The sequence below is a fragment of the Fringilla coelebs genome, assembly GCF_963513975.1.
Source record: "Fringilla coelebs genome assembly, chromosome: 7".
In the NCBI taxonomy this organism is placed as follows: Eukaryota; Metazoa; Chordata; class Aves; order Passeriformes; family Fringillidae; genus Fringilla; species Fringilla coelebs.
In genome coordinates, this window is record NC_140035.1 from 4608931 (window position 1) to 4622676 (window position 13746).

Consider the following 13746-nt stretch of genomic DNA (forward strand, 5'->3'; position numbering starts at 1 on the left):
TTATTTTTGGTGGCCTTTCAGCCATGCTTGCTGTGCCCAGGCCAGAGGAACAGGCTGTTGTGAATTACCTGTCCAGAACTGGCCCAAGGCTGTGTGACAGAGAAAAATCCTGCATTTGCTGGAAGCATTTTATAGAGTCTGGAGCAGGAGTTTAGGAATATATTCTGCAGGAATAATTAATGCATTGAGGGTTTAAGTGGTTATAAATGGATCATTTGGTGTAGATTTAGCTATGTGCTTATTTCCTTTCTGCAAGTATTTTATACTGACCTGAACCAGAAGCTTTTGCTGCTATTTAGTTGTTGGGCCATATTAATTCAGCTGAAGATTCATATTCCACATATCCATATTCCAAAATCATATTCAGGATTCCAGTCTATCAATAAACACTGCTGATACCTCTAAAAAGGGTCAGGGAAGGTCCTTGATCTTCACTCAGATAGAAAATTGTATGAGTGATTATTAAGATCAAAAGATAAAAACGTTTGGTCATCCAAAATGGCAATAAATAAATATCCAGCCAATTGTTTCTACTAGAAACACATCTGCTGTTGTTGACAGGAAGTATTATGTAGTACCCTCTCCATACTGCTGAATATCCCCAAATTGGAAAAATCCCACTGATACTTTTTGGGGTTTTTTAGATAAAAGGGAATTTCTCCTCCAGTTTTCAGATTGCATTGTTGAGTCACCAAAATGGGGAAATTGGGAGTTAGCTAGAGGGAGAGTGAATTCATGTGTGTGCAAGGTAGAGTGCAGAGCTGTGGGGAAGATGGGGCCAGTTTTGATTTCCTTTCTGCTGTAGAGGAGAGGGCACAGTCCTGGTGCTGGGCTTGGGGACAGGGCTGCCTTTGGACTGCTCCTTTCCTTGTTTACCAGCACAGCTCACAGTGATGGTGCAGATGAGCAAGAACATTAAAAGCAGCCATTTCACAGCACTGTTCCTTAGTCTGCCACAGAAAAGGGTGCTGGAAGAAGAACTTGGCTAATTTAATGTTTCTGTGAAGTGTGCTAATTGGTTAGGCATGTATATGGATTTTAACTTTTTTTTTAAACATTTTGTATTTTCTTACAAGAACTGGAAACATGAAATAGATAAATACTCCTTAATAAGCCAGAAGAAGGTCAACTTTGACTAATCCAATCTTAAAGACAAAGAGGCTTGGTGGTTGGAGCTTTTTTTTTATTATTTTTTTGAGCTGGTGATAGGTTGAAATGATGCATATTATATTCCTTGACCTTTAAGGCCTGGGCTCTGTTTTTTTGGCACGCTGCTGTCAGGAGCAGCCCCCAGAAAGATGAGAGCACACCGTGGTTACACCTGCAGCATCCCTAATGCAGCCACAGGCAGGAGGGGGAGCACAGCTGCTGCAGGGATCTGCTGCAGGGATCTGCTGCTGCTGCTGCCCCTTGGAAAACCCTCCTGGGGCTGTGCAGGACAAATGGCTCAGCAGGAGCCCTTGGATGGGCAGGGGAGAGCTGGAGATGGAGGAGCCACAGGATCTGATCGCTTTTCAGGGCTTCTCCCAGCCCACACAGGTCAGTGAGAATGGAGCAGCCTTCACCCCTGAGCCTGGACTGTGCAGTGCTGCTGCCAGGCAGGGACAGCTCACAGAGCCTGGCACTCCTGAGTCACTGCCCCAGCACTGAGCACTTTTCAGCTCCTTTTCTTACAGTCAAACAGCTTTATCTTGTCCTCTCTGCATCCTACAGTTGTGGGTTTTTTGATTATTTTTATATATATATTTTTTTTTTAAGAATTAGTTTTCAAAGGGCTTAAAATAGCTTGCTCTAATTGGGAGCAATCCAAGTCGAGAAAGGAAGAGAAAATTGCAGTCATCCAGACAGCCCAGTGGCTTTTCTGGGGTAAATCATAAAGCCATAAATCACCGTGTGTTTATTCTGTTTTTATGTGACTCAGCTGCATTTGTGGCTGCATTTTAGCTGCCAGCAAGCTTATAATTTTGAGTGTATAAAAATTACCGTGAGATTCTTTAGGGAGATTTTACTTTTTTCAGCTTGATTTTTGTATGACAGTAAAGAGCTGACAAACTTCATCCACAGTCAAGGGAAATGTTTCTTTTCCATTGTGGAGAAGAAAGCTAAGAGACATGTAAAATTGTACCTGAGGAATGTACTGAGAGGAAGAGACAGTGATGCAGCACCCATAATTACCTCAAATTTCCATTTTTTAACAAGAAATCCATGTTTCATAGGGGCATAGAATGGTTTATAGGACCTTAAAAGTCATGTAGTCCCAGCCTCCTGCCATGGGCAGGGACACTTTCCACTAGACCAGGTTGCTCCAAGCCCTGTCCCAGCTGGTCTTGAACATCAGCAGATTTTGACTCCTTTATGTATGACCCCCACTGAAAGGTTTGTTTTTTTTTTACTAAAAAAACTCCTAACTCTTGGAAAATCAACGTGAAAAGTTACTGAGGGCAGAAGGAGGTGTTGGATTTCAGGTGGATTTAATGTGGGTATCTGTTGGGATCTCTCTTTTGGTTTTTATCTCTTTGTGGCTGCGTAGAGCAGCACTTCCTTGGATGCACTTTTAGTTATGCTTGAATTTAAAGATTTCTTTCTCTTCTCAGGACAGTGTGGAAGAACCTTGCCATTAATGTGTGTTTGCACGTTTCTATAGCAATGCTACTGTGTAAGGAGCCCCACTCCTGGAGCTGCAGAGCGCAGGGCTCAGTTAAACCTGACAGCAAATCTTGTGCTGCTCTGCTGCAGTGCTGGGCTGGGACTGAGCCCCATCCCTCAGGAAGAGCATCTTGATCAAAAATAGGAGCATGGTCCACCTGTAGCCCTGCAGGTCAGCAGAGCAGGGCTCACCTGGCATCCCCCCAGCCTGGCACTGTGTGATCTCTGAAAGGCTGAGATCACAGGGTGTGCCCAGGGGTGGGCAGGACTCCTCTCAGCCACAGCCTTGTTAGTGGTACCATTTAATGAACCTGGGGTGCTGAAGGGATTTTGCCTTATAATGCATCAGCTTGGCTGTAGGATCTCTTTTATCAACCGAAATTACCAGAATAAAAGAGTGTAAGCAAAACCCTCAGTGCCAAGCACCAAAGGTAATTCCCATCACTGTGCAACGGCCTCTGCACACGCACTGCCCATGTGCCCACTTTATTGTTACTTATTTGTAATGACAGATTGGTTTTAGCAGGATGTTTTTAGCTTGTTAGAGCTGCAGCAGTTAGTCTGCAGCCAGCAGCAGCGTTTGGAAAGTGATCCATGCCCTCCCCAGCACACTGCTCACGAGGCAGTGATCTTTGGTGTGGCCTCCGCGCGTGGCTGTGCTGAGCTCATTAAGATGTCTCAGCCTCACAGAAGGTATCAGCTATATTAAGTAAGGAGTCCTGGCTATAAAAACAAATGCAGCATGGCATGGAAATACATTAACATCCCCTGGTTCACTGTAGCATCGTGTTTTCAGGGAAACAAACAAAGGAGATATAATCAACTGAGCTGGCATCAGCCCAGTTACTCTGAGCAAACAGTAATAGCTTTCACAGGGTTCAGGGTTGGGTCTTCTGCTCATTAATATTCCTCTAAAGGGATGCAGGATCTTTGCTGCTGAAATAAAGAGTGAATAAAATGAAAACTAGAGATGTCTCCGAGCTTTGCCAGGTGTGTTGCTGGGAGATGTTTAATAAAAAGCTTGGCCCTGGTGTGAATGGTTTCCCTGCTGGGTGTCAGGGCCTCCTCCAGCCCCCACAGCACAGCCAGTCACTGATGGCACTGCAGTGCTCACCATGTTGCTGCTGCTTGCTGTAGTTGAGGACTCAGATTAGTTAGAACCAGTTTTTTCTGCATGTCTCTGTGCTCGGGCGGCTCGCTGGCAGCCGCGCTGCCCAAAGCACCTCCAGGTGAACGCCCTCTGCCCCGTGTTTTGCCAGAGAGCTGGGAGGGTGTACAGACAAACCAGCATGAATGTAACCTGTGCAAACCAGCTCTTCCTCCTGCATCCTCCAGCAGTCCCTGGAAAGCAGGATTCATCCTCCCCAGCAGCTCTGGCAATCACAGGCTTTTAGCTGGGCTTGGGAAAGGTTTGACATAAATGCAAAACCTGCTCACAGTTTGGGCTTCATGAATCCTTTGTCTACAGAGCTCAAGCGCTCAGTTTTTGTCTTTTTAAAGTCTGGTTTGTAAATCCTCCACTGGTAACTGTTTTTTCTTGTTTTTTCTCTTCTCTCCTCCTCCAGAGAGACTTTTGGAAGGCTGTTTTAGCACGGATGCCATGAGGCTGATTATGAACTGCAGCTAATTCTGGCATCTTGTAAATATCAAAACAGCACATTTTGTTTTTACACTAATGCACTAAGGTCAAAATTGCCTTTCTATTTGAACAGATAAGCATTTCATCTTTGTTAATATCCACAACCTAAAAGCTGTAGGAGGATAACAGGAATTTTTAATAGTGATATGTTGATGTTTCGGCTTGCTCTCTGAGGAGAACTTCCGAAGACAGAAATATAACATGATGGTATAGCGTTCTGCTGCGTGCCAGCTCGCTCTGCGCTCTGCAAGGAGCTTTATGTGCTGCTTTCTAGACATTGCACTGGGAAAGAACCAGGCACTGCTGCTCCTGGAGGTGTTCTGAGCTCTTGTTTCAGCATTGCATCCTCTTTTGATGACATCTCTCCAGTTCCCAAGCTGTCTTTTCAGATTGGAGGCTGATGTCCACAGGACATTTCTGTGCAGTAGGGTTTTCATATTGCTGACTCAGCTGGCATCATTCCCCCAGTGTCATTGCATCCTATTTACTTTATTGTGCATCTGTTTAGGTCTGGTGCTCCCTCAGGGCATACAAGATCACTAATCTAAGTCCTCAGTTTCATCTCACCACTTTCCTACTCTTGTGGTTTGATGTGCTGTATAAATATCATTGTTGCTTGAGCACTAATGCACGATTTAAAAATAATAAATACCCCATTTGCTGAAGGCTAATAGGCAATTCATTTTGTGCTGCAGTATCTCCAGTTCCTCCTGCAAAGGATTTGTTCTCTCAGGAGGTGGTTTTGTGAACTTTGCCATGCCATCCAAACTCTGCAAAGTGATGCAATTCTGGTTCTTTTGTTGTTTTTTTGACAAATTCTGCTGTCTCACTGTGGGTTTGGCTTGGTGGCCAGAGTGCCTCTGCAAGTCAGGGCAACAACTCACCCCAGGGCCATGCTTTGAGTGGTGGAAACTTGGTAAAACCTGCAGTTCTGGAGGAGAACTGGACCCCTCTCAAAGGGAGGTTGTTTGGAGGTGAAGGGCAGAGCCTCAGGATATGCGTGGGGTGCATTGACTCAATATTGTGTTACCCCCAACATTTTTATCAACCTTGTCTATCCATGTGAATTCTGCTCCTTAAATTTGACGCTTTTTCTTTGGTATTTTTATTTTTTATTATTATTTTTTAGGGCTGATTCATTCATGACCAGTGCTCATTTTAGTCTTGCATTACCTCAAATCTCTTCTATGTTTTTTTTCCTTTTTTTCTGTGTAACCTGTAGCACAGGATAGTCATCACTATTTTTTCATCTTTATGTGGGCTGCAGTGGGAAGGTTTAGGTTGGACATTAGGAAGAATTTCATCACAGAAAGGGTGTTTAGACATTGGAATGGGCTGCCCAGGGAGGTTGTGGAGTCCATGGAGATGTTTAAGGCACCCTGTGTCATGGTCTGATTTTGGTCAGAGGTTACACTAAATGATTTCAGAGCCCCTCTCCAACCTAATTGATTCTATGCAATTCTGTGGTTCTTGAGTTTTACAGTTTGTTTTTCTAATGTGACTCACCTGGAAAATTTTGGTTATTTCAACAGAATTTTCACCCCACATTTCGAGGGGCAGCATAGCCTGTGATAGGCTCAATTTCAGCCATGCCATTAAAAACCTCATGGAGTTACAAATGTTATTCTTTAATCACTCAGGCAGGAAGGGCCTGAAGGAGCATTGGTTAGGTGGGGCCATATAAATGTGGTCAGTATATTGCAATATTAGCTTTGGCATAACATAACCAGTGCTTTCACACTCTTCCCAGAGATTTTTAGACAGATTCTCACAAGTGAAGGATGCTCTGAGAAGTTCCACAAATTGTGGGAGGATAAGAAATGTGTTAGTCCCACATTTATTGAGGATTTTTATCTGTGAAGTGTGTGGAAACATGAGTAGAAAACAAGAAACAGAAATAACTTGTTTGATTTCAAAATGTAAAGTAGCACAAAAAGAATATTGCTCTGTCTAGAAAAGAAATTTATAAAGGAAAAATGTTTTTTATATTATTATTTCCAGGTTGTCTCTGGATGGAAAAAAGGTTATGTTTTCCCCTGTTTGTTTTATTTTTGTTTAGCAGTGAGGTGGAAGAAGGAAGATCATCAGATTTTGTGGTGAGCAGCGGTATAATCAGTTTATCATCTTGTCAGCATTTGATAAATACCTTTTGGAGAAGCTCCTATATGAAAAGAATCTCATAAGAAATGAAAAGCATGGCTATGGAACCTCTGTGGAGTTTAGCCAGTAGATGTCACAGATATCACATGGGAGATGTAGCTAAAAGGCAAAGCATTTTAGTTTCTCTTTTAAGTAATTCAGGTGAAGGTGGACACACACAGACAGGTGGGCACTCAAGAGCCAGACCTACACACAAAAATTGTCTGATGTAGTGGTAGCTGATCCTGGACAGAATTTTTGTGGTGCCTCAGATGAAGTGTGTGAGTGTGGGGAGAGAAGCAGGAGCTTTGTCTGATTGTCTGGGCTGGCTGTTTGTCTGTCTGTGCCCAGACACCGTAGGATGGTTCGTTCAGATCGGGCTCCAAAGGACGAGGCTGGACTCTCTGATTTTCGGTCTTCAAGGTTGTTTATTATTTCTTATCTACAAAGTTTTCTCTCTGCCCAGCCGGGATCTGCCCAGCAAGGCAGCCAAAGACACTCTGACAGCCCACGGGGCAGTCGTGTCTTTCTATAACAAAACCTATGTAAATCTTATTTACCTTTTCTCCCCAATACCTTTCACCCTTGTTGGTAAGTGTACCTTCACCAAGAACCTATCCACAAGTATCTGTGTCACTCAGAAAATGGATGACAAGAAGAAGGAAGAAGAGCCACGAGGCAGGCCCAAATTCCTCCATCTTGTCTCCATAACCCCCCTGTACCAAAACCTTAAAACCTGTGTTTCACCTTGTAAATAAACTGTTTCTATACCCTTTAAACCCCAGTGATTCTCATATCCTCATACACAAGTGGCACATCCCTAGAGGGATCAAAGTCAAGCCACCAGGTACTTTTGGCAACATCCCAAGCCCTCCAAGCCCCCCGAGGGTTCTCTCGGTAGCTCTGGACATCCAGAGCGATGTGCTGGATTCCCACATCTGGTGTGTTGGCAAAATTCTAACAGAACACCAAGAAGAAAGCAAGGTGTGAAAACAGTGACCTTGCTGCACGAGGGAAACACAAGAGCTGAGCTACCACTGAGGCTCAAAGAGGTTCTGAATTGAGTCAGCAGACTTACACCTTTCAGAATGACCCTATTTCTAGGTGATGAGCTATTTTGCAAGTAGGTCACAATCACATAATTGTTTGAACAAATTCAATATTTGGGGGTTTCAAGAGAGAGAAAATTTGATTTCCTGTACCCATAGCCTGAGCTGGCAGTGTAACTATTGAGGGAGCACTGAAGCCCATGAACCAAGACAGGGAAAAGCAGCAGTGGAAATGTGTCCTGGTGAGACAAAGGGGCTGTTTCCATCCCCTGCACAGGAAAAATAGACCTTTCTCCTCTACATGGCTACTCTCTAAGGAAGCTTTCTGGGTTATTTTTCCTAGAAATATAATAAAATGCATCAGTAAAACACTTTCCCAATGTTTTTCCAGTAATTATTTTTATTTCATAATGTATAAGATCACAGTGATATTTACCTAGTAAAATAAAACAGGTTTAAAAATGACCTAAGCACATATAAGGGGAGCAAAGTATGTTGAGTGCCAGAAATAGTAGGCAGAGGTAGAGCCTGTGGTGACTTCATATTTGGCAAGTTTCTATACCCATCTACATTTCCTTCCATGTTTACACAAACATGTTGAGGTTTTTTCCACTGTTTTTCAAATCTGGGTTGATTCAGGAACAGTAGTTTGTTAGAGGATGGTCTTGTAGAAACTGCCAGGCTTCTGTTATGAGGAAGACAGAATAATAAAATAATTAAACTATTGTTTATTCTTGTCTTGCAATCATCATGCACTTCCAGACTCATCATTTTGGGACATGGGGTTGTTAAAACTGGCAGGTAAGAGTCACTGCTTGAGGTGATGGGAGAAGTGTTGCAGCTTGTAACAGGTAAAAGGTAAATTAGGCTGCCTAATAACTTGGACACTCTTTGCTCTACATCATGCAAAAAGTGCCCCCCAACATGAAGTGCTCTGCCTAATAGGTTGTGCAAAGTACAATAAAAGGGCTCAAACAGCTTTCTGTCATGATGCAGGATCAGTTCAGGTGCTCTAGAGGATGAGGGCAAGGACCATGCCATGATAGTGATTTATGCTAATGATTTAATGATAATGGTTATCACTGGTGCACACAAATTGCTAATGAACCAGGAGGTGCACTTGTAATCTTCCCTGAGCTTTCTAGAAAGTCTTTAATTTCCAAGGCAGCAAATAGAGGTGCCTGGGTTTCTTTCACTGGTCACAGCAGCATGAAGTTGTCAGAAGAGGCTGCTGCAGGGTTTGTGGTGGCCTGCAGGCAGACTGGTTCAGTGAGAGGCAAGACTCATGCTACAGGGATTTTCAGAGAGAAAAATGGGAAAAGGAGTTCTCACTTTGGAAACCCTTTTTGGAAACCCTCACTTTGGAAACACAAGGAAATTGTGAGATGAGTTTGAGCTTGGGGAGGCAAAGGGAAGAGGAGAGGGCAGCTCTGATGTGTCCCTTCACTGTGGCAGTGGGAGGCTGTGTTTGGGTGTTAGGGGTGTTCCAGCTGTGCAGACCTCATTGCATTGGATTCTTGGCATATTTTGGGTTTGCCTACATTTCATCTCACACATCATAGCAGAGGATTGCTTCCCTCAGAGTCCCAGGCTGAGACAGGCACGTGGCTTCCTCAGGTAGGCAGGATCTATACAGATGGATTTCAGAGAGCAACAAGATCATGATTATTTAGGGCATTGCTCAGTGGTTGCGACAACACTGAGCTTTCTTTAAAGGCTTTTCTAAACCTGGAGATATTTTCAATGTAAAATATAGTTTTGCTGTTTGTTTACCTCTTAAAATGTATTTTTCATGCTAAACCTTTAAAGTGCCCTTCTTATCTATCTTCTGCAAAGTATCACAAGTAAAGTTGAAGACTTAATCTACAAATCCCTTTGTCATGTCCTATAATAAAATATGAGCAGAAGGTAGTTAAAACTATTTATCACAGAATACTTGGCAAGTCTGGGACTTTTTAAGTTAGATAAATTGGCAACTGCTCCATTTTTTATCTCATAAGACAGAACTAAACCAGAGTGAAGCATTGAGCCTTCTTGCTTTAGGAAGATGCTGGAGTTTGCTGGTGTGTTTTTTACTTATTAAAGTCAAAAAATGTTAAAGAGAATTTAGGACACTATACTTTTGCTTCTATTTAAATTATCTTCTGTATGGTACTTTTTTATAAATTGTAATTTCCCTTTCAGGATAATATTTTTTTGAATATGCCTGTCAGGAAATTATTAGGTATTCCTGGTCACTTTATCCACTTACAGTGCATGCTAAACAAACTCAATAAGCATTTCATTCAGCATTAATGGGATAATTATTGTATGTGGAATACTGATTTATGATTAAAGGCACTTTTACTGGGATCTGACATTTGTTCAATTCATTACTCCTGTAAGATAGCAATTAAGCTTTACAAGGTTATTTTAAATTGATTGGTACAGAATTTTTGTAACAATAGTCTTTATAATACATCATCTACAGCTCCAGTGCCATGTTAACCAAACATTAATTTTAAGTCATGTGTAGATGTTCTGCTGTTAATTGTAGCTACTCATTGTTTACACTGCATTGTAGCACAGGAGGGCAGAGTATTGTTTGTTGGTGCGCTGGGTATTTTGGTCAAGAATGGTTTTGACCTAAATTCTGTTGAAACCGGTGATGCAGTGCTTATGGATTTCTTAATTACACAGAAAATTGCATCCCAAAGCTCTGTAATAGAATGGAAAATGCATCAGGAATTTCATCCCTCTGAACAACCTTGCAGACAAGCACAGATCCTGCTGGTTTTTCTGAGAGGCACTTTTAGCACCTCCAGCTTTCCTCTCCTGTTCCCTTAATCTCCTTTTTGGAGAGGCCTTGGGGAGTCCTTGTTTCATTCTAATGAATAATGGATAAAGTCCCTGTCCATCCCAAGGAAAGGCAGAGTGAGTGAGGAGAGTTTCAGTGTGAGAACAAGGCTGTGTCAGAGAGATTGACGCTGCCTTGGAACGGGGAAAGCTCTCAGCATTCCTGGGGAGGGATATTGAGCTCAGACAAGGGAGGCAAATGAGCAATTGTGTCTCTTGTCTGAGGCTCCTGAGCTGGCTCCAGGGCTCCTGCCAAGGTTGGGTGTAGGGGAGCCCCTGGAAGCTCTGGGTCTCTGTCCCCCCTGACCTCCTGGAAACTCCTGTTCCTCCAACCCACAGCTGACCCTGAGCAGCATTTCAGCAAATCCTAAACCCATTCCCTTCTGGCTCCTTGCCTGCTTGCTGTTTCTTTGCTTTCAAGCACTTAGTAGCTGTTGAAATCCCTCTACTGCATAGCTGCTTTTACCCCCTTTCTTTTATTTCTTTCCCCCCCCAAAAATAAAAATGAAGTGTAAAAGGAACAGGATGCTGGAATGGGAGGATGCTCTCGAGACTAGAAAAGAGAAAAAAGGAATCTGGCTGTGGGAGAAAGTTGAAAGAAAAAAAATCTCCAGCCCAGCATTAAGTCAACCTATGAATTCAGAAAAGTGAGATTTGCAAGACTCTTAAGTCTGTTTCCTGCCCAAGATGCCTTCCTGCCACCAAGATAATTGCCCTTTTTTAGGCAGAAAAAGCACAAGCAGGATTTGCTGTATTTGGTAGAGGAACCAAAAATGTATTTTTCAGGAAATGCTCCACACAGGATAACCAAATAACTGTCTGCATGGATGGAAGCTCCTGGTATCTAAAGGAAATCACCTTTAATACAGTTTTTATGCTGTTATTATTATGACTCATTACTAGCAATGGTATGAGGCTACAAATGACTGAAGGTGGAAAATAATTAGTAAAATATTACCAGATCCTTAAATGTAATTAGTAGGCTTTTTAATTTTGTGTGTGTATTTTAAAAAGGGGGGAAAATATTTTTTTTTGCAATACATTGGAGGAAGATGCTCAGACATGAGTCCTAAGTACATCAAGACCAGCAAAGTGTAGCCTACTATGAAAGACCATATGCCTGTGGGTTAGTGTGCTGAATTAAACTGAATTTCTTACAATATTAAAATTATTTGTCTTCTAGAATAGCCCAGAATTTAAAAAAAAAAAAAAATCTTTTGTCAAAGTCAGATAGTTTCTACGAACTTTATATATTAGAAAACTTCATCTTTTCAAACCCTTGGAAATGGGAAAAAAATCTTGTAGAGAGGAACTCTAATCTCTTGCTCTGATTTATGTAACATATAAAATGTATCCATTCTTTTTAAGTTTCCAATTAAATAAGAGATACTCTCTCATTGTTACACTGTTCCAAAGAGGAAAAAATTGAAATTATATGGAAAAAGAAGAAAACCTTTTAAAAGAGACTTCTTTCTCCTCTTCCAGTTGACAAGTTGGATTTTATGTAACAGGCAGTGACTGAAACATCAGTTCAGAAATTAAAACTCCTCTGTAGTTTAAAAATGTGTCATCAACTTCCCAATCACTCCTGGTTTAATCTTTGTGCGATTCCCGAAAGAAGTGAAAAGAAAAAATATCACAAGAAGAGCCCTGTAAATTATTGTTATTATTTTTTTTTCTCTCTGATGCCAATGAATGACTTAAATCACTTATGCTGATTAAAAACCCAGAACATAATCAGTCTTTTGTTTTTATTTTTTTTTACTTTTTTAGTGTTTCATGCAGGAAAATTATTGATGTTACTTAAAAGTAGAAAGAGAGAACATTCTGGATACAGCAAAAATTGACATCTCAGGTTTTCAGAGTTTGCGGTGAACCCACCCCCTTGAATTTAATCTGGTGTTAACCCCAGACTGTGATTTTTCTTTGTTCTTTTCTTCCAACTACTTTTTTTTTTTTTTTTTAGTCTGAAACTCCTCTTAGTTATCAATATAGAACTTTTCCTCATCATTATTTTTACATGAAAAAATATATTCCTCAGAAGTAAAACTAAGTTTTTTTTTAAGTTTTTTGCTTCTTAAGATTGGACACAGGTTTTTGCCCTGTACCACAAAAAATAAAAAATGGGTTTATATGTTCAGTACCCTTAGTCCATGAGCTCTTAGAGAAGTAGATATTCTTAATAGAAGGCCAAAATTAATTATGAGCAGGCTTGATTAACTAAAATAAACAAAACAGGGCTAAGAAACCAGATTTAAAAAGGGCACAAATGTGACTTTGTTTTGTTTTTTTTTTTTTTTTAAGTTTTAAGTATATTGAATAATTCTGAGCAGGTAGAATGTTTCAGTAGAATTAAAGGCAGCATTTCCTGCCTTTTTTTCCCATATTTTTAGCTTTCAAATGTTAGATCATATATGGAGTACTTTCTAAAATAATATATGAGGATGAATTTTTGTAGTTCCAGCATATTTGATTGCATAGGTACTTTAGGAAAAATTAGTCTTTAAGCAATTAAAAAAATGAAGCATTAGTTAAATTAAAAAAAAAAAAAGACTATAATTCTGACTTTCTATTAGGCAATTCATTTATTTAACTAAGCAGAGAGAAATAAAATGCCCCAAAGTATGTCTTTTACAGAGGATTACTCCCACAGCGTTATTTAATTTTATCTGTATGTATCCTACTGATATTGCCTATATTCTTCATTTCTTTATTCCTGTTTGTACATAAAGAATCTTATTAGCACATCAGTAATTTGCAGTCTAAGCTCCCTCCAGGTACTGGAGTACCCTCCAGTGCTTTTCCTGCACTTTTTTATGTAGATCTCCCAGGTGTTGCTGTTCAAAATACAGTGCCAAAGCCTCAGGTTGACAAAAGGAATTGTCATCTATCAGCAAGGTGCTCCTTCTTTTTGTATTGAAAAGTGCAAGGGGTAATATAATTGAAAAGAAAGTTATTGCAAAAATGGCTTTGTCTCCCAATCCAGTGTCCTGGATTGGGAAAAGCAAAGGAACAAACTGGATTGGAAAAGCAAAGGAACAAAGTGGATTGGGAAAAGCAAAGGAACAAAGTGGATTGGGAAAAGCAAAGGAACAAACTGGATTGGAAAAGCAAAGGAACAAAGTGGATTGGGAAAAGCAAAGTTCACCTTGCAGCCCTAGACCCTAATGGGTCACAGGACCTGAGTGGTTTTACAGATTTGCCTTCTGGAACTTCACCTTCCCATTTTTAGCACATCTCTTAGGCTGTGTTAGTAAGCTCTTCATCCCTCTGGTTACACAAGGGGGGAGTAGTGAGGAGAGCATCACCTCCAGAAAATCCCTGTTTGCCTTTTCACCCTCCGGAACTACAACTGGAGCCATTCCCCTGCTTCCAGCAGAGATGATCCTCTGGAATTACCAGTGGAGATCTTGCAGCAGGGATGATCCTCCCTCTGCT

At 41.1% G+C, this 13746-nt stretch overlaps 1 protein-coding gene across 1 annotated transcript in view; it reads left to right on the plus strand.

The window, feature by feature from the left end:
• The window catches only part of LRP1B (LDL receptor related protein 1B), a gene marked incomplete at both ends in the record, with an annotated part of 618484 nt that overhangs the window by 172014 nt on the left and 432724 nt on the right, over window positions 1-13746 (plus strand). The gene's annotated exons all lie outside the window — the stretch shown is intronic.